Below are 26,444 nucleotides of genomic sequence, written 5' to 3' on the forward strand. Positions count from 1 at the left end.
TTCACATCTAGTGAGGAAGAGAAAAGGAAAACCAATGTGTTATTCTTCACAGAGCATCTCCGAGCCTGGCACACCGCCCTGTGCAAGCAATATCAACACACAACCAAGTCTGATACCAATAATAGCCGGCAGATCAGAGTCAGAAACCATGAAGACGACGAATGCAGCTCACTCACCATCACTCTGTACAACAGTGGCACCGTCCTGGTGCAAGGGACTGAGGACAATCTGGGGCAATTTGAAGACAGGTTCCCTCATATTAAACTCCAGGCCCAATCCCACAAAGAACAACAAACCCCAGCCACCTCTGATATCCACACCATTACAGCCACCTCTGATGTCCACAGGCCTACAGAGACCTCCAGAGACACCACTGCCCCCAATGCTTCACACCCCTCACCCCAGACCCTCAGAAACTGTTTATCTCAATTAGAAAGAGAATTTGTACAATTTAAGGAAGAACATCTGAGAAACACTGGTGACAGAAATGCTAATGACCACATAGTTACTGAGATAAGCAAACTGAAATGTGAATACAGGTCATCCCTACAGCAAATACGAGCCGCAATGTGTGAACTGCAGGAAGAAAATGCCAGGCTGAGACAGGAGATAGAAAAGCTGAAAGCACCAACACCTGGACATCTGAGCCAGGAGGGGGCCATGGAAACGAGGAGTGGAGAGGACATGACCTCCACTGGCCAGGAGGCTGAGAGGCCAAACAACCCCAATATGGAGGAACCGGAGTCTAATCAAAGTGAGCCAGAAACAAGACCCATAGAGGAGAGAAGAGAACCTGCTACCAGCATAATCTCCAGCACAGACCCCCATCAGCAGCCACATCCCCCACCAACAACATCACAAAGTCCTGACACCGTCCTCATAATGGACTCAAATGGGAAATACCTGAATACAAGGCGGCTATTCCCAGGAAAAAGGGTCAAAAAAATCCGCTGTGCAACTATTGAGCAGGTGACAGCGGTCATCAATAATCCACGGTTTTCCAACCCAAACCATATCATTATACACACCGGCACAAACAATCTGCCAGACCAGCACCAGCAGATCTCAGGAGAACTGGCCCAACTAGCAAAGACGGCACAACTAAGATTCCCAGACAGCAAAATCATCCTGTCATCTCTGCTCCCAAGAAAGGACATATCCAACCACACCATCCAGAACATCAATATGGACCTAACAGCAAGAATGAAATCTGTGCCAGGAGTGATTCTGGCCCAACACCCCTCCATAAATCACCATCACCTCTATGACAGTAAGCACCTGAACAAATCAGGGGTCAGCCTTCTGGCCAAAGAGCTGAAGGACATTGTACTAAACAGAGACCACCCTAGGCCTGGAGCCAACACCAACCAGAATCCCATGAAAAGACCCCCGACAATAAGAAGGAAAGAAACAACAATTATATCAAAGGAAGCTGAAAACATACACCCTCACCCAAAATTGGACCATCAGAGGAGGAGACCACCATGGAGGAGTTCACCGACCTCACACAGAGACATGCGAAACAGAGGCATACAGAGCAGAGATATACAGAGCAGAGATATGGAGGAGATAAAGACTCTACTCAACACAGTGTGCAGGAAACTAATGTGACTGGACGGAAACAACACCATTAATAAACCAGTCAGAGATCCGGTGTGTCCTACACAGCCATACTCATTACAAGGTATATACACCCAAGATATATAGAAAAAAAAAAATGACCTCACTTACAATCAGCAGCTGGAATATTCAGGGTCTCAACACCTCGGCCTTTGGATGTAAAACAAATGACCCTGACTTTATACAAAGACTGAGAAATATAGACATTCAGATCCTCCTGGAAACATGGACCAGAGCCGAAGACGAATCTCTGGTGCCCATCGGATACAGGGAAATCTCTGTCCCTGCCCTGAAAAATAAAAACATCAAACAGGGTCGGAGCTCAGGAGGAATACTGATCTGGCATAAAGAGGAGCTCCACCAGTACATCAAACCGGTGAAGAGAGGAGGCAGCCACATATGGATCAGGATCAGCAGCTCCATCCTCACCTCTCAGTCTGATGTCTATCTCTGCGCCACCTATATACCACCGCCAGAGTCACCCTACTTCAATCCAGACTGCTTCGAGATCTTACAAAGAGAAGCCGCCCACTATCAGGGCCTGGGCAAAGTTCTCATCTTTGGAGACCTCAATGCAAGAACAGGGAGAGAAAACGACTTCCTGACCACGGATGGGAACATCTACATATTTGGAGCAGAGAATAACGGCCAAGACTCAGTAGTCACAGAGAGAAACAGCTATGACAGTACAGTCAACAAAAGTGGTAAAAAGCTCCTGAACGTATGCAGAAGTTTAGGACTTCATATTCTTAACGGACGAACCAAAGGAGACTCCTTAGGGAGGTGCACACTAAACTCCCATGTAGGGAGGAGTGTAGTAGATTATGCCATTACAGATATGAACCTGGCAAATATCAGCGCCTTCATAGTCTCCCCACAAACGCACCTGTCAGACCACAACCAACTTCTTCTGTACCTGAAATCTACAGAGAAACCATCCACTCAAAAGCCACAGCAGAGCGGCCTCTTCACCCGGCCTCCATCCTATAAATGGCACAAAACGTCGGCATTAAAGTATAAAGAGGTTCCCAACAGACCTGAAATACAGCGGATGCTCCACCACTTCTACAACTACAAGTACCAGCCTAACCCAAAGGGAGTGAGTCAAGCTGCAAAAGACCTCAACAATATATTCTATGCAATGGCCAGACTGTCCGACCTTAAAAAAGTCAACTATAAGAGACCAAAAGAAAAACAGATCAATGGATGGTTTGACAGAGAATGTAAAGCCGTACGGAAGACCCTGAGAACAGCCTCAAACAAGAAACACAGAGACCCCAACCACCCGGGTCTGAGGGAAGCCTATGAAACCATACAAAGGCAGTACAAAACCATCCTCAGGAGGAAGAAGCAGAGTTACATCTCCACCAAACTTAACCAACTCCAAGACGCCCTCCAAGACAACTCCTTCTGGGAACTATGGAACCACATGGGCACAAAAGACAAGAAAAACAACATCCATATCCAAAATGGCAACATCTGGCTCCAGTACTTCAGAGACCTCTATAAAGACATTCCAAAGGAAGAACTAAGCCAAGAACAGGAAAACATAATGGCAAAACTAAAAGCAATGGAGGAAAAAGTAAAAAATTTCCAAAACCCCATGGATGCACCTATTACATTACAGGAAGTAGCAGAGAGAATCTCTTCCATAAGATGTAGAAAAGCCGGTGGCCTGGATGGAATCCTACCAGAAATGCTGAAGTACAGCCCACCAGAAATACAGGCCGCAATGGCTAAACTCTTCAATATTGTGCTAAGTGCCGGCTACTTCCCTCCTACCTGGAATCAAGGCCTCATCACACCCATCCACAAGAATGGGGACAGGTATGACCCAGCCAACTACAGAGGAATATGTGTCAGCAGCAACCTGGGAAAACTGTTCAACAGCATCCTGAACAAGAGGATCCTCAGTTTCCTCACCGAGCACAACGTCCTCAGCAAGAGCCAAGCAGGGTTCATGCCAAACCACCGCACTACTGACCACATCTACACCCTGCACAGCCTCATTCAGAGCCACGTCCACAATACAAAGAACGGGAAGATATACGCCTGTTTCGTGGACTTTAAAAAGGCCTTTGATTCGGTGTGGCACCCAGGCTTATTCCTGAAACTGCTGGAGAGCGGAATAGGAGGAAAGACCTATGATGTTATCAAAAGCTCCTACACCGAGAACCTCTGCAGTGTGAGTGTGAACGGCAGAAGAACGGCTTATTTCCAGCAGAGCCGGGGAGTCAGACAAGGCTGCAGCCTAAGCCCAACGCTCTTCAACATTTACATCAATGAGCTGGCTACCGCTCTGGAATCTTCCACAGCACCAGGTCTCACCCTCCACGACGTGCAGGTGAAATTCCTGCTGTATGCAGATGACTTGCTGCTTCTGTCACCAACCGAGAAAGGCCTCCAAGACAACCTGAAAATCTTAGAGAAATTCAGCTCCACCTGGGCTCTACCGGTCAACCTAAAGAAAACCAACATCATGGTGTTCCAGAAGAGAAAGAGAAAATCAGACCAGCACCCTTCATTTATCCTCAACAACTGCACCCTTACAGGAACGGACAAATATACCTATCTGGGCCTAGAGATTCACCGATCAGGGAGCTTCAAACAAGCCATAGAGACCCTGAAAGACAAGGCATGCAAAACCTTCTATGCCATCCGAAGGAAACTCCACCATCTAAAGCCACCAGTGAGTGTCTGGTTAAAAATCTTCGATTCTATCATTGCCCCAATCCTCCTGTATGGCAGCGAAGTCTGGGGTCCTCACACCTACCCAGACTGGTCAAGGTGGGATTCAAGCCCAACAGAAATATTCCACCTGGAATTCTGCAAGCACCTTCTCCAAGTCCATCGGAGCACCTCCAACAGTGCTTGCCGGGCCGAGCTGGGCAGATTCCCTCTACACCTAACGGTTCTAAAGAGGGCACTGTCATTCCGGGCTCACCTACGTAGGAGCAATCCAAGCTCCCATCACCATAAAGCCCTGACACATGTAGGGGAAACAGAAAAACCAGGACCCTCGGAACAGCTCACCCAAACCCAACCTGACCAGAAAACCAATCACAACAACCTGACAAAAGCCGGAATCAGGAAGATGGTAGACGAAGGCCAGGAGAGGTACGTAAGTGACTGGAAGAACGACATCATCAGCTCACAGAAACTGACCATGTACCAGAGTCTACAGAGAGACTACAGACTGGCTCCATACCTGGAGAAACTCCAGGACCCCAAAGACCGCAAGATCCTGAGCCGGTATAGACTCAGTGCCCACAGTCTGGCCATCGAATCCGGCCGACACAGGCAGAGCTACAAGCCCAGGGAGGAAAGACTGTGCCAACACTGTGACCAGGAGGCCCTGGAGGATGAGACCCACTTCCTGCTACACTGCTCCAAGTACTCAGCAGTGAGGGACACTCACTTCAGGAGACTCTCACATCTCTTCCCGGATTTCACCACCATGAAGGAGGAAGAGAAAGCATACATCCTGCTGGGGGAAGAAGAGAGAGCAGTGGAGATAGCAGCGCAATATGTGAACGAATGCCATAGACTGCGAGAAAGAGAACTCTGATATGCCATGGACTTCTATGGCACCCACCCTGGATATGCCCCAATCCCCCATCCACCTTCCCTATGCCATGGACTTCTATAGCCTCATCCTGGATCTGCCCCCATGCCGCCATCCACCTTCCCTATGCCATGGACTTCTATAGCCCCAACCTGGATCTGCCCCATCCACCTTTCCTACAGCCCCTTCCCAACATCCCTACAGTCCCTATCCCTATTCCCTTCTGTACACCTGCTTTGGCAAAACTAATGTGTATTTAGTCCTGCCAATAAAGCTTCTTTGAATCTTGAATCTTGAATCTTGAATCTTGATATAGAGATAATATATAGATAGCTATAGAGAGAGATATAGAGATAGATATAGAGAGAAACAGATATATATATAGATATAGATATAGAGATAGATAGGTAGATAGATATAGAGATAATAGATATAGAGATAGATAGATATAGATATAAAGATAGATAGAGATAGAGAGAGCGGTAGATAGAGAGAGAGATAGATACAGAGATCGATAAATAGATAGAGAGATAGATATAGATATAGATAATAGATAGAGATAGATAGATAGATAAAGATAGATAATAAATATAGAGATAACAGATAGATATAGAGATAGAGTAAGATAGAAAGATATAGAGATAGGTAGATATAGATAATAGAGATAGCTAGATAGATAGTAATAATAGATAGATATAGATATAGATAGATTTAGATAGAAAGATAGATATAGAGATATATGTAAAGATAGATATAGAGATAGAGCGATAGATAGAGATAGATATAGATAATAGATAGAGATAAATAGATAGATAGATAGAGAAAGATAGATAGATATAGAGATAGATATAGAGATAGAAAGATAGATAGATATACAGAGAGATAGATATAGAGATAGAGATAAATAGATAGATAGATATAGAGAGAGATATAGAGAGAAATAGATATAGATATAGAGATAATAGATATATATAGAGATAGATAGATATAGATATAGAGAGAGATAGATACAGAGAAAAGATATAGAGATAAATAGATAAAGATAGATAGATATAGAGATAGAAAGATAGATATAGAGATAGAGCGATAGATAGATATACAGAGAGATAGATATAGAGATAGAGATATATAGATAGATAGCTATAGAGATATAGAGATAGATATAGAGAGAAATAGATATAGATATAGAGATAGATAGAGATAGATATATAGATATAGATATAGAGATAGATATAGATATAGAGATAGAGCGATAGATAGCGAGAGATATAGATATAGTAGATAGATACAGAGAAAAGATATAGAGATAGATAACGGATAGATAAATAGATAGATAGGTATAGAGATAGATATAGATATTAGATAGAGATATATATAGATAAAGATAGATAGATATAGATGGTAGCTAGATAGATAATAAATATAGAGATAATAGATATAGAGATAGATAGAGTAAGATAGATAGATATAGAGATAGATAGACATAATAGATAGATAGATATAGAGATATATATAGAAAGATATAGAGATAGATAGATAGATATAGAGATAGATGTAGAGATAGAAAGATAGATATAAAGATAGAGCGATAGAGATAGATATAGAAATAGATAGATATAGATAATAGATAGAGATAGAAAGATAGATAGATAGATATAAGAGAGAGAGAGATATATAGAGAAATAGAGATAGTTAGATAGAGAGAGACCGATAGAGAGAGCGAGAGATATAAAAAAAAAAAAAAAACACAATACTCACCTCTCCTCCTCGCTCCCACGCTGATCCCGGCTTCAGTGTCAGGAGCTGCCCCCTCTGCCAGACACACAGCGGGTGCGCGATGTAGTGACGTCATCGCGCACTGGCTGTGAGCCAGGAGCAGAGAGGACTGAGGGCGGCGCCGGCCCTGATGCAGAGCAGCTTACTGGGCTGGGGGCGGGGCCTCTGGGGGTGGAGACCTGAAATGATATTCACTGCTTCGCAGTGAATATTCATTTCTCTTTAGCAGCGGGGACAGGGGCTCCTGCCTCCTGACACCCGCTGCTGCTCCGCTGGCAGGGGCCCCCATAGCAGCTGCATGGTGTGCGACACACCACTGGCTGGGGGCCCCTGGAGCAGCGGGGGCCCTAGGCAACTGCTGGCCCTGTATGCCAGCAGGTGCCAGGGCCCAGCAGATGCCAGGGCCCACCGGAGAATCCACCGGTTCCCCGGTGGGCCAGTCCGACGCTGCATCTAAATCACTATGATTTTGATAACCCACTCCAGCACATTTTGCTGTCTTTCATTCTTATGTTTTTAGGTGACCAAATACTTATTTTCCACCATAATTTGCAAAATAAATCTTGCCAAATCAGACAGGGTGATTTTCTGGATTCTCATTTTGACTCTCATAGTTGTGACCTACCTATGATGTCAATTACGGGCCTGAACCAGGCATATAAGGCGCACACCCAGGCAATAAGGATATATGTACAATTATATATAAATTTTTTTGGAAGACAAGAAAAACTCACAATAAATACATTTAAAAGGCAAAAATACACACCCCTATTTGTCCCAAATACGCCTCACAACAAATATAAACCTATAAATACATAGATTAACTTGTATGTACATAATACTGCATAAGAGCGTGACCCGCTGAACCACAGATCTGGGCGTCCCCAGAAAACCAATTGCGCACAGACATGCACTCCAAGAGGCCTCAGATAAATAAATAACAGGGTGCTGTAGGCAACCCTAATAAGAAAAGGCAATGACCTATACTTTAGGAGAGTAAACTAGACTGAGAGTCAATAAAGAGAGCTGGAGATACATGCCAATAAAAGCAAGTTAAAGCGATGAATTGTCAATAGCATCACCATAGAAGGCAAACCAGCAAAAAGCGTCAGGGGTCAGGCGGTCAGGAGAAAATAGTCCCGGGACCAAGGCAGTGTGGGAAGCCCCACACATATCACTGCTAGGTGCAGCTTCGCCAGGGGAAGTAAGGCAAATGACAGTCATCCAGTCTTAAATAGCGGTCAATCAGAAGGTCAATAGGGGTCAATCCCTCCTTTTTCACAGATTGCCTTTTTTCATCTTCCTTGTGAGGATGTTTTCTAGGGTAGCACACGTTGTATTTTCAGTTGGGCCATTATTATAAGTTATCCAGGGCACTTTATTAGTCGTTCCCAGGCTATATCCGTGTGTTGGTATGCTTGTGGCTTTATTGTCTATCTATTTAGCGGTCTCTGGTGGTTTGTTGTGTTTGTGTGACCTACGGCATTTCATCCTGCCTATGGATTGGAAGGCACGAGAAGCCTCCTGGTGGGCTTGCTCCTCTAACATCTTTCAGTCTCAGGACTCCCCAGCAATTGGTTCTGATTTTTCCAGACTAATACACATGATTTAATAACAGCACATAAATCAGGTATCCGCCTTTGGTGGAATATTCGGAGCCTCGAGGAGTACGCTAAGACTCTTAAACACACATGGGAGCAGGGCTTGATACGGTGTTCTAACATTCTTATTTCTATGCTCCTTGAGTATGATAAGGAGCTCCTTGCATCTACCAAGATACAGATCAAGGAACTTGAGTCAAAGCTCTCCACTTTTGATACTGCTCAGGTTTCCACCTTTAAACAAAACCACAAGGATACGCTTGATAAATTTGAGACAGAGGTGATCGCCAAAAAACGCAAAAAATTCCAGAGGGATCGCTCTGATTTTGATAACCAGACAATCTTTCGGTGGAAGCATTCTGGGAATAGACGTCAATTTGATCGCCCAGCCTCTAATCAAGCCACGCTCTCCACAGATCCCCCACCAGGGGCTTCTAGTTCAAGCGATTTTTTTTATCGTCGGGGGGGAAGCGATCTGGACGCAGGACAAGACGTGGGGGTAAGCACAAGAGTTCTAAGAAAAATAACCAACTTCTACCGTGGACCCAAGTCCCCCTTCCGTCAGTCCTACAGAACTCGCCGCAGATGAACGCTTCCCCTATGTCGATCTCTCAGGACCAGGATTCTTCGTTGTCATCAGGACCCCTTCAGGTAATCAACCTCTCTGCATATTCTCTCTGTTGCTAAAGATTCTGTTCTTCAAAAGGGTCTTACTTTCTCACCTTCTAAAGCTCTGGATAAATTTGTTCTGGTCAAGGACCTTTTTTTATTTTGTCGCAAACTAGTCCTACAGGCCATACACCACAGGCCCGAAATGGCGAGTACTATGGGGAATGAGGAGAGACAGGCCCTCCAGGATCTGCTTGATCTTTTACGTAAAAATGAAGATGGACCAGGTAGGATTGTTTTTCCATTTAAAAACAAATCTGTTTTCTCCCTCTTTGTCCCTAGTTCCTGCCGTAAAAATCTTTTTTGAACTTGTTAAGAGAGACATACTTTGGTTGCCTTCTTCCTTGGAGGTCCCAAAGAATCTTACCTCTGACGAAAAAAGGGCACTAACGTCCCTCAAGAACAATGGGAATTTTCTCATTAAGGAGGCAGATAAAGGTGGGAATGTGGTGCTGTGGCCAGTTGATCTTTATATGACCGAGGCACAAAGGCAATTGAACAATAAACAGTTCTCTGTCAAGTTGCCTTCCGACCCCACAGAACCGTTTGCTGCCAAATTCCATTTCCTGTTGGACCGAGCCTTTGATTACGGTATTATCAACAAGAATACTAAGCAGAGTCTTGAAGTTGAGTTCCCTGTCATTCCCACCTTTTATTTGCTCCCCAAGGTACACAAGAGCCTAACTGCACCTCCTAGACTCCCTATAGTGTCCAGTATTGGGAGCCTTTGCGAGAAGGCGAATGTCTATGTGGACCACCTTTTACAGCCTCTCTCAACAAGTCTGCCATCTTACATTCGTGACTCAGCTCACTTTATTCGCTCTTGTCGTGACATTATTTGTACTCAAAAGACTCTATTGGTCACCTGTGATGTCGAGTCGTTGTATTCTAATATCAGTCACCAAGATGGCTTATCGGCAGTGGGCTACTTTCTCAATAAGCAAAGTCACCCGGACTCCTTCCACAATTGATTTTTGATTGATCTTCTCCACTTTATTTTGCATCACAATTATATTTTGTTTGATCGGTCTTTTTTTTGACAGGTTTTGGGAGCGGCAATGGGCGCACTATGTGCACCAGCCTATGCCAACATCTTCTTAGGCTGGTGGGAGGACACCATTATCTACGGCTCTGATTCCTTCAAGAAGCTTGTCCAGCATTGGCATCGATTTATTGACGTTGTCTTCTTCACCTGGACGGGTACTGAACAGGAGTGTCTGGACTTTCTCCAGGAGTTGAATCACAACACCTTTAATATTGTTTTTACGCACTCTTTTTCTTTTTTTTCAGTCACCTTTCTTGACCTGAGGGTTTCCATCCAAGAGAAGCGTCTTGTCACTGATCACTTCAGCAAATCTACAGCTACAAACAGTTTGTTTAGGTATGACAGCTTCCATCCCCTCCATATTAGAAAGGGTATACCCATTGGTCAATTTTTGAGAATCCACCGCAATTGTACCTTAGATGAAGACTTTTCCAAACAATCTAGGGCTCTGACAGCAAGGTTCCGACATCGAGGCTACCCCAAGAAGTCTGTTTCTCTGGCTTTCCAGAGGGCCAAGGGACATAATCAGGACTCATTGCTTTCCCCTAGCCATCGCCCCAGGACAAGAATGTGCGTTTCATCACAAATTATAATGACCAATGGAGTAAGGTGAGGACTATTCTTGCGTCCCATTGGGACATTCTTACCATGGACCCTCAGACTTCTCCGCTGGTCACTTCACATCCCCTCATGACAGCAAAGAGGGCCCCTAATTTAGGGGACATTCTTACCAGGAGTCATTTTGTACGCCCTCCTGTCAGACTTAATCGGGGATACGACTGAGGGGGTCATTTCCATGCGGTGATTGTAGTGTTTGCCCACACGTCCCCCCACTAAGGATTTTTTTATCAATCCTCTTGACTCGACATCACATCATTTAACTTCATATATCAACTGTAAGTCAGTCAATATTATTTATGCCCTCATTTGCCCTGGTCGAAAAGTCTACGTGGGCCAGACTTCCCAGGAATTTAGAAAAAGGGCACAAAAACATCTGTCCACTATTCACCTAGCGGCGTCGGACCTCAAGAAGGGCAAAACCCTAACCCCAGTGGCCTCGCATTTCTTGACCATGCATAGCGGCTCTACCTCTAACATTTTATTTTTCGGTTTACTGCGGTTGCACTTGAATGCCAGAGGAGGGAATTTAAAGAAATTCCTACTTCAAACAGAATCTCGTTGGATCTTTAACTTGAGAAGTCTGTCACCTAACGGACTAAATGAGGAGCTCCTTTTTACAAGCTTTCTTGACTGAAGCCTACATGCTCTTATTGTTTCTACATGTGGACGTATCTTTCCTTTTCCCTTTTGTATTGTTTTGTATGTTTTGTTTGGACTGGTTTAAGCACATTAAAATATACCCACCCTTTTTGCGTTATCCATTTTTTGTTTTTTGTATTGGTTTTTCTATTTTTCATATATATACATTTTTTGTCTCCCCAATTGGGTCACTTGGCTGATTCAAGTCCTTGTTCCTCTCTTTTTTTGGGCTTGACTTTGTTACCGTTTTTTCGGATCATTTATCCCCTGATTATTGTAAAAAAAATTGGGGGGGGCATTAAAATTTGTCTGACAATATTGTGTCATGCTTATATATATATTTTTTCATTTCAGGTATTATCTCTCCCTGTTTTGTCCCAAATACGTCATGCCGTACACCTTGACCAGGGGTTTTCCTATTTTCCCCTGATTGAGATTCGCAGCTTTACTGCCACGCTCACGCCTTGACTGATTGGCGTGAGACGGGGGGTTGTGGCCCCACTGTGCCACAAACCAGACTACCCTGGAAGGGGCGTGACTACGACAGCTACCTTGGTCTTCGCTGGAGCCTCTGATGGTGAGGTCAGGCTTGTGCAGCAGGTAGCTGCCGGGTGCCACTCCAGGGTGGTGTCTGGCTGTGGCTGCTGATCCCACTTGGGGACAAGTCACTTGGACAGATGCGAGTGACAGGCAGGCTGAGACACAGGGCAAGCAGGCACGGCTTGGAGACACAGGGCAAGCAGGCACGGCTTGGAGACACAGGGCAAGCAGGCACGGCTTGGAGACACAGGGCAAGCAGGCACGGCTTGGAGACACAGGGCAAGCAGGCACGGCTTAAGACACAGGGCAGGCAGGTGTGGTGTATGAAGGAACAGGTAGGGACCTGTTCACACAGCAGGAACGGGTACTGATACAGGTAGGAAGGAGTGGAATATGAAGGAACAGGTTTGGACCTGTTCACACAGTGGGTACAGGTACAGATTTAGGCAGGAAGGAGTGGAATATGGAGGAACAGGTTTTGGACCAGTTCACACAGGAGGTGCAGGTATGGAGACAGGCAGGAAGGAGTGGAATATGAAGGGACAGGTTTTGGACCTGTTCACACAGGAGGTGCAGAGTAGGCGGAGCAGCAGGAGTGCAGAGTAGGCGGAGCCGCAGGAGTGCGGAGTAGGCGGAGCTGCAGGAGTGCGGAGTAGGCGGAGCCGCAGGAGTGTGGAGTAGGCGGAGCTGCAGAAGTGTGGAGTAGGCGGAGCCACAAGGTCTGCGGAGAAATACTGCAGCAAGAGGTTATGCAGTCACAGCAGGAGCGGAGCAAAGCTGAACCACAAAGTCTGTGAGGTCTGTGGAGAGAAGATGCAGTAAGAGGTTCTGCAGCAGCAGAGCAAAGCTGAACCACAAGGTCTGTGGAAAGAAGCTGCAGCAAGAGGTTCTGCAGCAGCAGAGCAGGCAGAGCTGCAAGGGTGCAGAGCAGTCAGAGCTGCTGGGGTGCAGAGGCACAGACAGAGCTGCAAAGGCACAGACAGAGCTGCAAGGGTGCAGAGGCACAGATAGAGCTGCAAGTGTGCAGAGGCACAGACATAGCTGCAAGGGTGCACAGGCACAGACAGGGAGGACACAAGGAAAGACACAGCTGGGAAAGAAGCCACAGAAAAGGAGACAAGGAGACAGTACAAGACAAGGAACAGGGAACAGGAAATACAGCCACCTGAAGGGAAGTAGGACAAGTAAACACAAAGCTAGGACGGAGACACAGAGACAGGGCCAGACTGGGACTAAAATTCAGCCCTGGCATTTGAAGTTACACAGGCCCACTAGTCACATGGTGACTATATAATATCTTTGTACACTTGTAGGTTACAAGAAGTGAGCGGAGATTAACACGACTATATAACATGTAGTCACAGCTGTGCCCAGTATTTCAGCTCAGTCCTATTTATTGCTTTTAGGTACAGTACTCCTCCCAAATCTCTGTCCCCTTTTGTATGCATGATTACAGAATTCCTGGCAGAACTGCTCTCTATTGGGCAACCAGACCCCCTGGTCATAGCTGCCCCTATCATACATCCCAACTTTTGAAGAAGGGAAAGATGGACAAATTTTGGCCATGCCCAGCCACACCCATTTCACAACTAGTCACACCCATCTCCATGCCCAACCACACCCATTTAGCACTGCTGATCCCACTGACTGGTACTGAGGGCACAGTGGCTGGCATTATGGGCACACTGACTGGCACTAAGGAAGAGAGAAAACAGAGAGAGAGAGAAAAAAGAAAACAGAGAGAGCGAGAAAGAAAGGGGAAAGAAAGAAAGAACAGTGAGAGACAAAGAAAGAACAGTGAGAGACAAAGAAAGAACAGTGAGAGACAGAGAAAGAACAGAGAGAGAAAGAAAGAGGGGAAAGAAAGAAAGAACAGAGAGAGACAGAGAAAGAACAGAGAGAGAAAGAAAGAAGTAAAGAAAAGAAAGAACAGAGAGAAAGAGAGGAAAGAAAAAGAAAGAAAGAGGGGAAGAAAGAACAGAGAGAGAAAGAAAGAACAGAGAGAGAAAGAAAAAGAGAGAAAGAAATAAAGAAAGATTCTACAAAGATACTATAGCAGCCCGGCTCCCATTGTAGTGCCCACCTGAGCCTCCCGGTGCAGGACCTATCATGATCCGCTCACATGGCCGGCATCCCCGATTCCAAGGCGATCCTGCTGTCTGCACTGTCGGAGGAGGACACGGTGATGGATCTGAAGCATTCCTGGTTCCGTCACAATCTCCTCAAGAAATTATCTCATTTCTGGTCAGCTTCCAGCACATCACTTCAGGTGGAACGTCATGTGTGTGTTTTAAAATGCTCCTCGGGGCTCCGCCGTGTACTCCTGTGTCCGTGGGAAAAGCACGCTTTGTATGCTTTGTACACACTTGGCTCCGCTCCGTACATACCGTACACATATGGCTCCACTCCATACACACACGGCTCCACTCCGTCCACCTCGTACACACGGCTCCTCTCCGTACACCTCGTACACGAGCGGCTCCTCTCCGTACACCTCGTACACACGCGGCTCCTCTCCGTACACCTCGTACACGCGCGGCTCCGCTCCGTACACCTCGCACACACGGCTCCTCTCCGTACACCTCGTACACGCGCGGCTCCTCTCCGTACACCTCGTACACACGCGGCTCCTCTCCGTACACCTCGTACACGCGCGGCTCCGCTCCGTACACCTCGTACACGCGCGGCTCCTCTCCGTACACCTCGTACACGCGCGGCTCCTCTCCGTACACCTCGTACACGCGCGGCTCCTCTCCGTACACCTCGTACACACGAGGCTCCTCTCCGTACACCTCGTACACACGGCTCCGCTCCGTACACATCGTACACACACGGCTCCGCTCCGTACACCTCGTACACACGGCTCCGCTCCATACACCTCGTACACACACAGCTCCGCTCCGTACACCTCATACACATGCGGCTCTGCTCCGTACACCTCGCACACACGCGGCTCCGCTCCGTACACCTCATACACACGCGGCTCCGCTCCGTACACCTTGTACACCCACGGCTCCGCTCCGTACACCTCGTACACACAGCTCCTCTCCGTACACCTCGTACACACACGGCTCCGCTCCGTACACCTCGTACACACACGGCTCCGCTCCGTACACCTCATACACACACAGCTCTGCTACATCCACACTGTAAATCCTGACCCCACACATACTTACCTCAACCAGCACCATGACAACAGCAAAGCAGAGTCTTGCAGACGGTAGAGGCAAGGCTGAGCGCACAGGACCTATGATGAGGTCACAGGAGGGGCGGAGTCAGGGGTGACATGATCGGGGGTCTGGACAAAGGCTCCTGATCATGTGACCCCCTGACTCCTCCTCTCCTGTGACCTCATCACAGGTCCTGCGAACAGAGCGAGCAGGCAAGCGAGTGCGACGCTGTGAGTGGCTGCGGGGGGGAGGGGGTCTCATGCTAAGGCGAGGATGGGGTGCGGGGGGGGGCGTGGCGGCTTATCTCCCTGCAGTGCGGGAGGAACTTGGAAACTATCACCGCCGTGCCCGCAGAGGGCCGGCGGCAGGAGTCACAGTAGCCGCAGCAGCTGGCAAGCGGCCAGATGATCGGGCGCTGCCGCCCGCGGCCCACATGACAGCGGCCCAGAGGGAAAATGCCCGGTTGGTTATATTGCCAATCTGGGCCTGCACAGAGACCAGGATATGCAGCCTCCTGGTGGGCAGACAAGGAACACAAGCAAGGCTAAGAGTATTCCACCAGAGAAGGAGGTACACAGAACAGGGCTTGGCTTCCTCAGCATAAAAACACTAACTGAATTTAGACATTGCACAGGCAATGTTCCAGTGGGTGTGGCAGAACTAAATAGTCGAGGGCTCTAGGTAATTGGTCAGGGACAGATTAGACAGGTGCACCCTGACTGCATAAGAACCAGAGAGTTCTGGCGCCGCCCCCTATACACACATAGCCAGGAAGCATGCATGAGAGCAAGGCACAGAGCACAGGGCTGGCAGCAGACAGAATTCACAGCATGGCCGGAAGCAGTAAGTTGGTGTGCGGGGGATGGGAGGCCATGCAGTGATGCCAGCAGGGTTGTTACATTTACTATCCTTACCAATACTTACCTGATTATTCTGGTTGAATTTATTTGCATATACTCTTTGTGTCTGGTGTTGGTTCTCATAGATGTTTACCCATACCCTTGGTATGTGTCCTCATAGAAAGGTGTATATATGTATGTGCGTTTATCTATATCCCTTTTTGTTTTTTCTCCTTATATTTTAGGGCCTATTGGTTTGATATATTTTTTATTTAGTTGTTTACACCCCCCCTTCTTCCCTTATCCTTCATCCCCTCATTCTAGGACACTAGTGGTCTGATATGTTCCTTTTATGTTTTTTTGTTTGCCCCTTCCCCTATCTTTCCTGACAGGCCTCTCTGCTCTACTGCGGTTGCGCAGTTCGCCCTTTCCTAATCCTGAGAGAGGCCTTTGAGCGCACGTGCATTTTGCAGACATACGTCACAGCATTCGCTGTGACTTGCGCAGTATGGGTTCTTCCCACTGCCTTCTCTCTGTACGCCCGTCCAGAGCGCCGCTGTGCGCATGCGCGGTCTTGACTCATACGTCACTTACCTCCAGCAGCAGTCTTTTCATTACCGCCCACCCTCTGGAGTCCTTTGAGTGCCCACGTCCACTGAGGCTGGTATGTCACTTATGTTTTCTATGATTTTAACGCACCTTTTTCCTCTTTGCTCCTGATTGACCGCAGTTTAAGACTTGATGACTGTCATTTGCCTTACTTCCCCTAACGAAGCTGCACCTAGCAGTGATACGCGTGGGGCATCCCACACTGCCTTGGTCCCGGGACTATTTTCTCCTGACCGCCTAACCCCTGACGCTTTATGCTGGTTTGCCTTCTATGGTGATGCTATTGCCATTTCATCACTTTAACTTGCTTTTATTGGCACGTATCTCCAGCTCTCTTTATTGACTCTCAGTCGAGTTTACTCTCCTAAAGTATAGGTCATTGCCTTTTCTTATTAGGGTTGCCTACAGCACCCTGTTATTTATTTATCTAAGGCCTCTTGGAGTGAATGTCTGTGCGCAATTGGTTTTCTGGGGACACCCAGATCTGGGGTTCGGCAGGTCACGCTCTTATGCAGTATTATGTGCATACAAGTTAATCTATGTATTTATAGGTTTATATTTGTTGTGAGGCGTACTTGGGACAAATAGGGGTGTGTATTTTTGCCTTTTAAATGTTTTTATTGTGAGTTTTTCTTGTCTTCCAATAAAATTTATATATATTTGTACATATATCCTTATTGCCTAGGTGTGCGCTTTATATGCCTGGTTCTTTCCTCTTTTTTTTTATTATTGCCCTTTACTGTGCATTGTGCAGCACCCCTTATTTATTGTTGAATTGATTACCCTTATGCCCGTTAGTGGTGCTCCCTATCCCTCCTTTTTCATATTTCGTCAATTACAGGCCTCGCTCATCTTTTTAAGTGGGAGAACTTGCACAATTGGTGGCTGACTTAAGGGGGCTTCACACATAGCGATATCGCTAGCGATATCGCTAAAGTGTCACCGATTTTGTGCTGTGTGTGATACTTACCTCCGACCGGCTCCCCCCCCGCTGGCTATCGCTGATCGTGCGAGATCGTGCAGCTCCATTTCTCGTCGGCCGCTTCCTGCTGGGCTTTCTGCTGGCGCCGACGAGCGACGCGTGGACGTGGGCGGAGGAGTGATCATCGCCACGTCTGACAGGTAAGTAACGACTGCTGCTGCGTCGCTGGTGAGATCTGCCTGTTTGGCAGCTCACTAGCAACCATTTAGCGATGCACCATCGATCATGACCGGGACGTATCGTGGTCGGGATCGCTGGTGCATCGCTAAATGTAACAGGGCCCTAAATAAGTTTTTCCCCACTGCAAACCTGATTGTACTGAGAGTGAGTCTGATCTTTTCTGCCTTCTGTCATTTGTAGATCTTATCACACAAGCAAGCTACATGGCATGGAAGTAAACCAGGAGGTGCTCTTTCCACTTACATTAGTCTGTTTAACTAAGCAAGATCCTTCTCTGGAGGTATCGTAATACAGTTTTGTGCAAATTAATTGGGACAAAGCAAAAAAAAAACATATTTTTGAATCTGTAATAATAAAATGTTATAATGCACTGTTACAGACTAATTTTAGTAAGAAATATGTCCTCCTTTAGCAGATATGAGATTTTCAATGCATTTTGGCATTGATTCTACCAAGTTTTTGCATAAATTCTTCAATTCTTCATCATGAAACCACACTTGTAAGGCACTGTTTATCATGTGTTCTTTGGTTGTACTTGGAATTGTAACTAACAAGGGATGCAGGATGCACTACAATATGATCACTAAAATTTACAAGGTGCCACCAAATGCATGGAAACAAACGTGGGAGAGCAAATGCAAAAAAGACCATGACATATAATCAGTGCACACTTGAATATTCATAAGCGTATAATTTTATTAACATCACAAAAAACACTCAAGGGTTAAAAACAATTAAAACCAGCAATCCGTGCCCATGTCCACTGGGGGACAGCTGTGAACTATACTCTATGTGCAAACTATACATGTATACACATACATAATCTGATGAACACTTCTCAATTAAAGAATACCACACACTTCACTTCTAGGTGCAAACTATACATGTGTACACATACATAATCTAATGAATACCTCTCAATTGAAAAAATACCATATTGCTATACATGAATACAGACAGATGACTGTCGAGGGCGTCCCCAGAGACAGCAACACATCAATTAAACAGGGAGTAATGTCTATAAGAGCAATAAATGGTCCCCTACCCTAATTCTTACTAGCAGACAGAAAACGGCTAAATTTTAAAAAAAGCCCCAAAACATCTGTTTTTGAGGGTGTTTTACAGTTTAGTGACTATGATCAGCTCGCAATGGTTCATTTTTGCTTCTTCTAACAACACTTGCTCTGTACCCTTGAACAAAAAGATGTGTTTCATCACTGAAAATTACCTTTTCCCACTGACTAATTGTCCAAGATTTATATTTTTTTGCTCATGCGAATCGTTTTGCCTTCATTAGAGATGTCAGAAGTTGTTTCTTTACTGGCTTTGTTGCCCTCTGACCAGCTTCCAGAAGCCTGCGCCTTACAGTCGAATCGCTAATATCAACACCTGCAGCGATCAAGTCTCCTTGGAGGTCTTTACTTGTTTTTCCTACATTAATTTGACTATTTTTGATAAGTGTTAAATCAGTTCTTGGTGTCGTTTTCCTTTTTCTTCCACATTTCCCTTTTCAATTTTGGAGAAAACGATCCAATTTCATTGTGTCTGCGAATTATTCTTGAAACAGTAAATTTTCCAATACCAACGGTGGAAACTATTTCTCTTACAGTCAGACTTGTATGTTCATTAAGAGTAATAATTCTAGACCTCTTCTGTGGAGTAACATCCATTTTTACAGGCACAAATCACACTGAGAGAAAACGTACACTAAACCACTCCTCACAGAAACAAGCTCTCAACTGAAGCTGAGGGGGCAGCTAGCTGTTATTTTCTGACTAAAATCAGTCAAACCACATTTTGTTATTCAAGTTTGTACACTCACACATGTTCAAAGCAGTTAAAACTGGTTTGAATCACTGACTGGTAACCCACTTATGATTTTACTTAAAAATAGCTTTGTCCCAATTAATTTGCACAGCACTGTAGATCAGTCAGTACTGTGATCTCTTTCCTTGAGAAGTCATACCATTGGACTCAGACTCCTCGGTTGAGGGTTCAATGTTATCAATCCTTAAGGGTCACTAACCACTTCCCAGGACAAATGCCTCATTAAAGAAGAGTCAGTCAGGCTAACTGAGACCATCAGTTTGGCATGTTGCACATGCGTTCTCGCCATTTATTTTTACTCAGCAGGCCATCATCACAAGCGAGGCCTCTGGCTGATCATGCAGGTAATCCAGTTGGCACCCAGACCATTATCCAAGGTGAGTCACGATCTAGTGGGGACCACTGGGTAGGTCAGTTTGCACACATGAACAAAGAGATACCTTGGCCTCATCCTAGGCGAGTTTGTCCAGCTAATTTAGACTCCTCAGTAGTGGGTATTTTGGGTGAGCAACAGGTCTCTGATCCAGTCCTGGGTGACTCAGACATATTGACAAAGATCTTTCGGTATTGCGGAGTTGCAGGACTTCTGTGCACTTCTTCAGCTTCCAGACAGTTTTTGTGTCTCAAGAAGAGATCTCTCATCTTAAGTAATCTTTTAAGCAGTCCAAGTAGGCCTACTCCAACCTTGCTACTGAAGGCCTTTAGAAAGAATATTTCTTCTAATTCTAGAGGCACGGGTTACTGACTTACCAGCAAATCTTTTTCTTTTGCAGCGTGGGATGCAGGTGGCTTACACTCATCTAGGCTTCTTCAGCCAATTGGAGACCATAGATCAGGATGCACCAGGATGGATGTTTCCTGAGAAGGGCATTACTTTTTAGATGTGTTGAGTGGCTATTGAGGTATCCCCTTTGAGGCAGCTAGTTCAGTACTTGGTTTCATTATTTATGGTGTCTCAGTCTCCAACTTATCCTAGTCCTTTTCAACTACAGTCCTTGAGATCGGAGTTGCAGAGTACTAACAGTGCTTCCATCTTTTCACTTCCTATGGGAGCGCTGGCCAAGTCCGTCTCATTTGGGGGTTAAGACATCTCATTGAGACAATCGACTTCTGACACGATGCCTGGACCTCCAGTCGTGTGGTGAACTTGGGACTGCCTATAATACAGCTGCCTCTGGGCAGTACAAACATCTGGGTCTTCCACATTCCAAATGAATCTTGGTCTTTCCTTATTAGGGCAGGATTCTCCTTTGGCAGCTTGGACTGACTATTTTAAATGCCAGTTTGCTAAGGATTCTCTAGTTTGAGTCCAGAACTCACATTCATCATGGTAGATGCCCTCAGACATCTTCCATAGTATCCAGACAGACTTTTCATAAGGTTGTCTTCTTCTATTCAAATTTCTTTTTGGTCATTTAATTTACCTGCAGGACTGTTGGGTCCACAATTCGGAAGGCTCCTGTCCTTTCAGATTAGGGATATCAGACTAGGATTAAGGAACAAGGACACTATAAGGTCACTTTTCTGCCATTTAATTTAGAACCTGTTTTATAGGTGACAACCTATGGGTAGCGCTTGTGGGGCAATATCCTTGTTTTACTACTTGCAGGTCTAAATTGAACTAGGGCAGAATTCCAAAAGCCAAGTTCCTGCCTTGGCTATCCTAGTCCAGTGGAATTTATGTTATGGGCCAGGGGTCCGGATTGCCTGCTCAGGCAGGGAAAACTCACGGCCACCGTATTATTCCCTGAGATCTAGTGGTCCAGCTGTCCTGCGGTCCTCCCCTTTTGCTCCGATCAGAGATCTCTTCAGTCTGTTTTTGGGGGATTTTTCTCCTTTGCCGGGACAGAGCATTTGGGTGTTTTGGCTCCCTCCTTTCGCCTTAGCGGAACTTTCTGCCTTTTCACTTTAATTAGATTACTCTCCCTTTTTCAGGTACTTTGTCGCTCCTCATCCCGAGAGGTTCTCACATAGGTCGATGTTGGCAGAAGCAGTGCAGCTCTGCCCATCTTTCATAACTCCTCTGGGATGCCTTAGGGTCATCCCGGTATGCTCTGGAAGACATCCGACTGCCTCTAGGGTGATCTTTGCTCGCTGGATTAGATCAGCTATTAACAAGGGTTATAGGGCAGGTGCCAGTGCTCCCCCATTCAAGGTTAGGGTGCACTCTGCATGGAGTGCAAGAGTTTTCCCAGCAGTTATTCACTAGGATTCGACCTTGCAGCTCTGTAAAGGAGCCACTTGCTCATCACTGCATACCTTTTCCAAGTTTTACAGGGTCCACACCTTTGCTTTGGCAGATGAAAATATGGGGAGGATGATACTAAAGGCAGCAGTTCTCTGGTAAGTGTATATGTTTAAATTGTTCCCACCCTTTGGACAGGGTTATAATGTCCCCCCAATAAGACGAACGAGAAATGAGGGTTTTTTGCTCACCGTAAAATCTTCTTTCCAGTAGTCTTCATTGGGGGATACAGCTCCCACCCTTGGTTGCCCAGTTGAGAGTGCATTATTTTACTTTTAGTGCTTTAATTCCTTTGGCTTTATCTCACTCCTTTTTGACTAAATTGAGGAGCCTGGTGGTACGGGACAAGGTGCAGACTTCAAGGCAGCAGCCAATTTTCAATTAGTTGCATTAATAGAGTCAGCCTCCAGGTGGCAGCAGACTATTCCGCGGTTACTGCGTCCCAAAATGAAGAATACGAGAAAAGGATTTTACAGTGAGTATAAAAGCCTCCTTTTCTCCCCAGTGCTGTAGTAACAGCTTCTCAGTACAGCTGTGTAATGTCCTCCATGCTGCTGCTGCTTCCGAACAAGTGCTACATAGGGATAGAAGAACTTACTATAATACCGCATGAATAATGTTTTAAATAGTGAAAGTGAACATAATTGAAGATAGCATATAATAATAATAATAATAATAATCTTTATTTATATAGCGCCAACATATTTCGCAGCACTTTACAGTTTAACAGTTTCAAAACACAAGTCATAAGTAACAACGCTAACAATACAATAATTAAAGCAAAATAAGACGAAATAAGACGACCCTGCTCGTGAGAGCTTACAATCTACAATGAGGTGAGGGAGATACAGAGTACAGGTGTGTATTTACAATGGTGTATTTACAATGAAGGTCCAGCCATCTTGCGGGAGAGAGGGATGGATGGAGATAGTGAATGGGCTACACACGCACACTTACACAGAGAATGACTTTGATTAGTGAATGTGATAGGTCGCTCTGAGCAGGTGTGTTTTGAGGGAGCGCCTAAAACTATGCAAAATTGTGGATAGTCCTGATTTCTTGGGGTAGAGCATTCCAGAGGATAGGAGCAGCACGGGAGAAGTCTTGGAGTCGGGAGTGGGAGGTACGGATTAGTGCAGAGGTTAGTCGAAAGTCGTTTGCAGAGCGCAGCGATCGGCTAGGCCGATAGACAGAAATGAGAGAAGAGATGTAAGGGGGTGCCGCACTGTGGAGAGCTTTGTGGGTGAGAACAAGTACTTTGAATTGGATCCTATAATGAATGGGCAGCCAATGTAAGGACTGGCGAAGAGCGGACGCGTCCGAGTACCGATTACCCAGATGTACGATCCTGGCCGCTGCATTAAGTATGGACTGGAGAGGGGATAGTGGAGTGACGGGGAGGCCAATTAATAGAGCCTTGCAGTATTCCAGGCGAGAGTGGATCAATGCAACAGTGAGGGTTTTTGTTGTTTCCATAGTGAGAAAAGGGCGGATTCTAGAGATGTTCTTTAGGTGTAAGCGGCAAGAGCGGGCAAGAGATTGTATATGAGATGTGAAGGAGAGATTGGTGTCAAACATAACACCCAGACAGCGCGCCTGCTGCCGGGGTGTTATTGTGGTACCACCCACGGAGAGGGAAATGTCAGATTTAGGGAGGTTAGTAGACGGCGGGAGCAGAAGAAGTTCAGTTTTGGAGAGGTTAAGTTTCAGATAGAGAGCGGACATGATATTGGAGACTGCGGACAGACAGTCACTGGCGTTCTGTAGTACAGCAGGGGTAAGGTCGGGGGAAGACGTGTATAGTTGTGTGTCATCAGCATAAAGATGGTACTGAAAGCCAAATCTGCTGATGGTCTGTCCAATTGGGGCCGTGTAGAGAGAGAAAAGAAGGGGGCCAAGGACTGAGCCCTGAGGTACCCCGACAGCAAGAGGAAGAGGAGATGATGTGGAGCCAGAGAACAAAACACTGAAGGAGCGGTCAGAGAGATAGGAAGAGAACCAAGAGAGTGCAGTGTCCTTAATGCCTAGTGACTGGAGCCTAGAGAGTAGGAGATGGTGGTCAACAGTATCGAAAGCTGCAGATAGGTCAAGAAGAATGAGCAGAGAGTGGTCACCGTTACGTTTTGCTGTCAGAAGGTCATTGGTCACTTTGATGAGTGCAGTTTCAGTCAAATGTAGGGGGCGGAAGCCGGACTGTGAAGGGTCTAGAAGGGAGTGAATGGAGAGGTAACGGGTAAGGCGGGAGTAAACTAGGCGTTCCAAAAGTTTAGAGATGAAGGGGAGATTGGAGACTGGTCTGTAGTTGTTTGTGCAGGATGGGTCGAGAGCAGGTTTCTTTAGTAATGGAGTAACGATGGCATGTTTGAAGGAGGATGGGAAAATGCCCGAGGAGAGGGAGAGATTAAAGATTGTAGTTAGGTGGGTTGTGACGACTGGAGAGAGACTGGAGGAGATGTGAGGGAATGGGGTCGGTAGTGCATGTAGTCGGACGAGAAGAAGAGAGGAGTCTGGAGACTTCTTCTTCTGTGATGGGATCAAATGTGGAGAGTGAGCCAGGGGAGATGCAGGAAGGGATGGGAGTCACAGCACTTGGTGGTTGGGAGCAGATTTCTTGACGGATATTATCTATTTTTTCTGTAAAGTGGGAGGCCAGGTCATCAGCACAAATGTCTGTGATAGGGGCTTGTGCTTTTGGCCTGAGGAGGGAGTGAAAAGTGTCAAAAAGTTTCTTGGGGTTGTTGGCTAGTGAGGAGATCAGGGTGGTGAAGTAGGTCTGTTTGGCAAGGTGAAGGGCAGCGTTATAGGTTCTTAACATAAATTTAAAGTGTATGAAGTCTTCTGGTGTGCGGGTTTTTCTCCATAGGCGTTCAGCACTCCTGGAGCATCTCTGGAGAAGTTGAGTTTGCGATGTGAGCCAGGGCTGTTTTACTCTGTGTTTGGAGGTTCTGAGGGTGAGGGGAGCTACTTGGTCAAGGGTGCTTCTAAGAGTGTCATTGTAGTGATGAACAGCCAGATTAGGACAGGAAAGAGAGGAGATTGGGGACAGAGATGAGTGTAGGGAATCTGAAAGTGTCTGAGGGTTAATAGCTTGTAGATTTCTGACTGTGTGGTAGGTAGGAATGAGCTGGGGTGGGCGAGGATTTGTGAGCGTGAAGGAGAGAATGTTGTGGTCAGAGAGTGGAAGCGGTGAGTTGTTTAGGTGGGAGATTGAACAGAGCCGGCAGAAGACCAGATCAAGGGTGTTACCGTCCTTATGTGTCTCAGAGGTTGAAAGCTGTGAGAGGCCTAGAGAGGTGGTTAGTGATAGAAGCTGGGATGCAGATGTGGAATTAGGGCTGTTAATGGGGATGTTGAAGTCTCCCAGGATGAGGGTTGGTAGTTCTGAGGACATGAAGTGTGGCAGCCAGGCTGAAAAGTGGTCAAGGAAGTGGGTGGGTGAGCCTGGGGGCCGGTATATGACCGCTACCCTGAGGGAGAGGGGACGGAAGAGCCTGATGGTGTGGACCTCAAAAGAAGGGAATAAGAGTGATGGGACTGGGGGGATGACCTGGAAAGTGCATTGTGGGGACAGGAGTATGCCAACTCCACCACCAGGTCTGTTTGTGGGTCTCGGGGAGTGAGAGAATTGTAAGCCACCATAGGAATTGGCAGCAGGAGAGACAGTGTCAGAATCCTGAATCCAGGTTTCAGTGAGGGCCAACAGATTAAGAGAGTTGTTCAGAAAGTAGTTGTGTAGGAAAGGAAGCTTGTTACAAGCAGACCGTGGATTCCAGAGGGCACAATTAAAAGATTGAGATGAGGGAGTGCAAGTAATGTTAATCAGATTATTGTGGTTTCGATATGAGGTAGGGTAAGGGTTGAGGTTGGGGGATGGTGGACCAGGGTTGGGGGAGATGTCCCATGAAATCAGTAGGAGAAGGAAGATAAAGAGCCAATAGTTGTTGGAATTGTAAGTAGTTTTTTTCTGCGATGTGTTTGGGCAAGATGGGCTGAGGTTTCTCAGGAAGGTGAGGAGTGTGTGGGAGCTGTACATGGGAGAAGGAAGTATAGAGGGGCTGATGTGTATGAGTCGTGATGGAGGGGGGATAGGGTGATGAATGTGGATGGCAAGGGAACACAGGAGGATAAAAATAAAGCACATGGTTAAAGGGGAAGGCAAAGTGTGGGTTACCTGACTCCTGCCCTGACTAACTGCCATGTATAACTGCCGTTTTGCTGGATGCTTATCTTCTGTGATGCTTTGCTTATGGGATACTTGCGTGCTGTACCCCACACTGCGTGCTTCCCCTTAGCAACTACTACATATATAGGCCACACTACAGGGTCAGGAGAGAGGGATTGTGGGAGCTGGTTGGGTATAATTTGGCAGCTGGGGCCAGCACACCAGGGGATGGTTAGATGATCAAAGGCACTAGACCAAGATGTGGCAATATGCTATAGCACCTTCCACCTGATAAGATCTAGAAAGGCCCCAGTCACAGATCTAAAGCAGTAAGTATTACATACAGTGCAACAA

The sequence above is a fragment of the Dendrobates tinctorius genome, unplaced genomic scaffold (assembly GCF_039654945.1).
Source record: "Dendrobates tinctorius isolate UK_male_01 unplaced genomic scaffold, ASM3965494v1 ptg000303l, whole genome shotgun sequence".
NCBI classification, from domain to species: domain Eukaryota; kingdom Metazoa; phylum Chordata; class Amphibia; order Anura; family Dendrobatidae; genus Dendrobates; species Dendrobates tinctorius.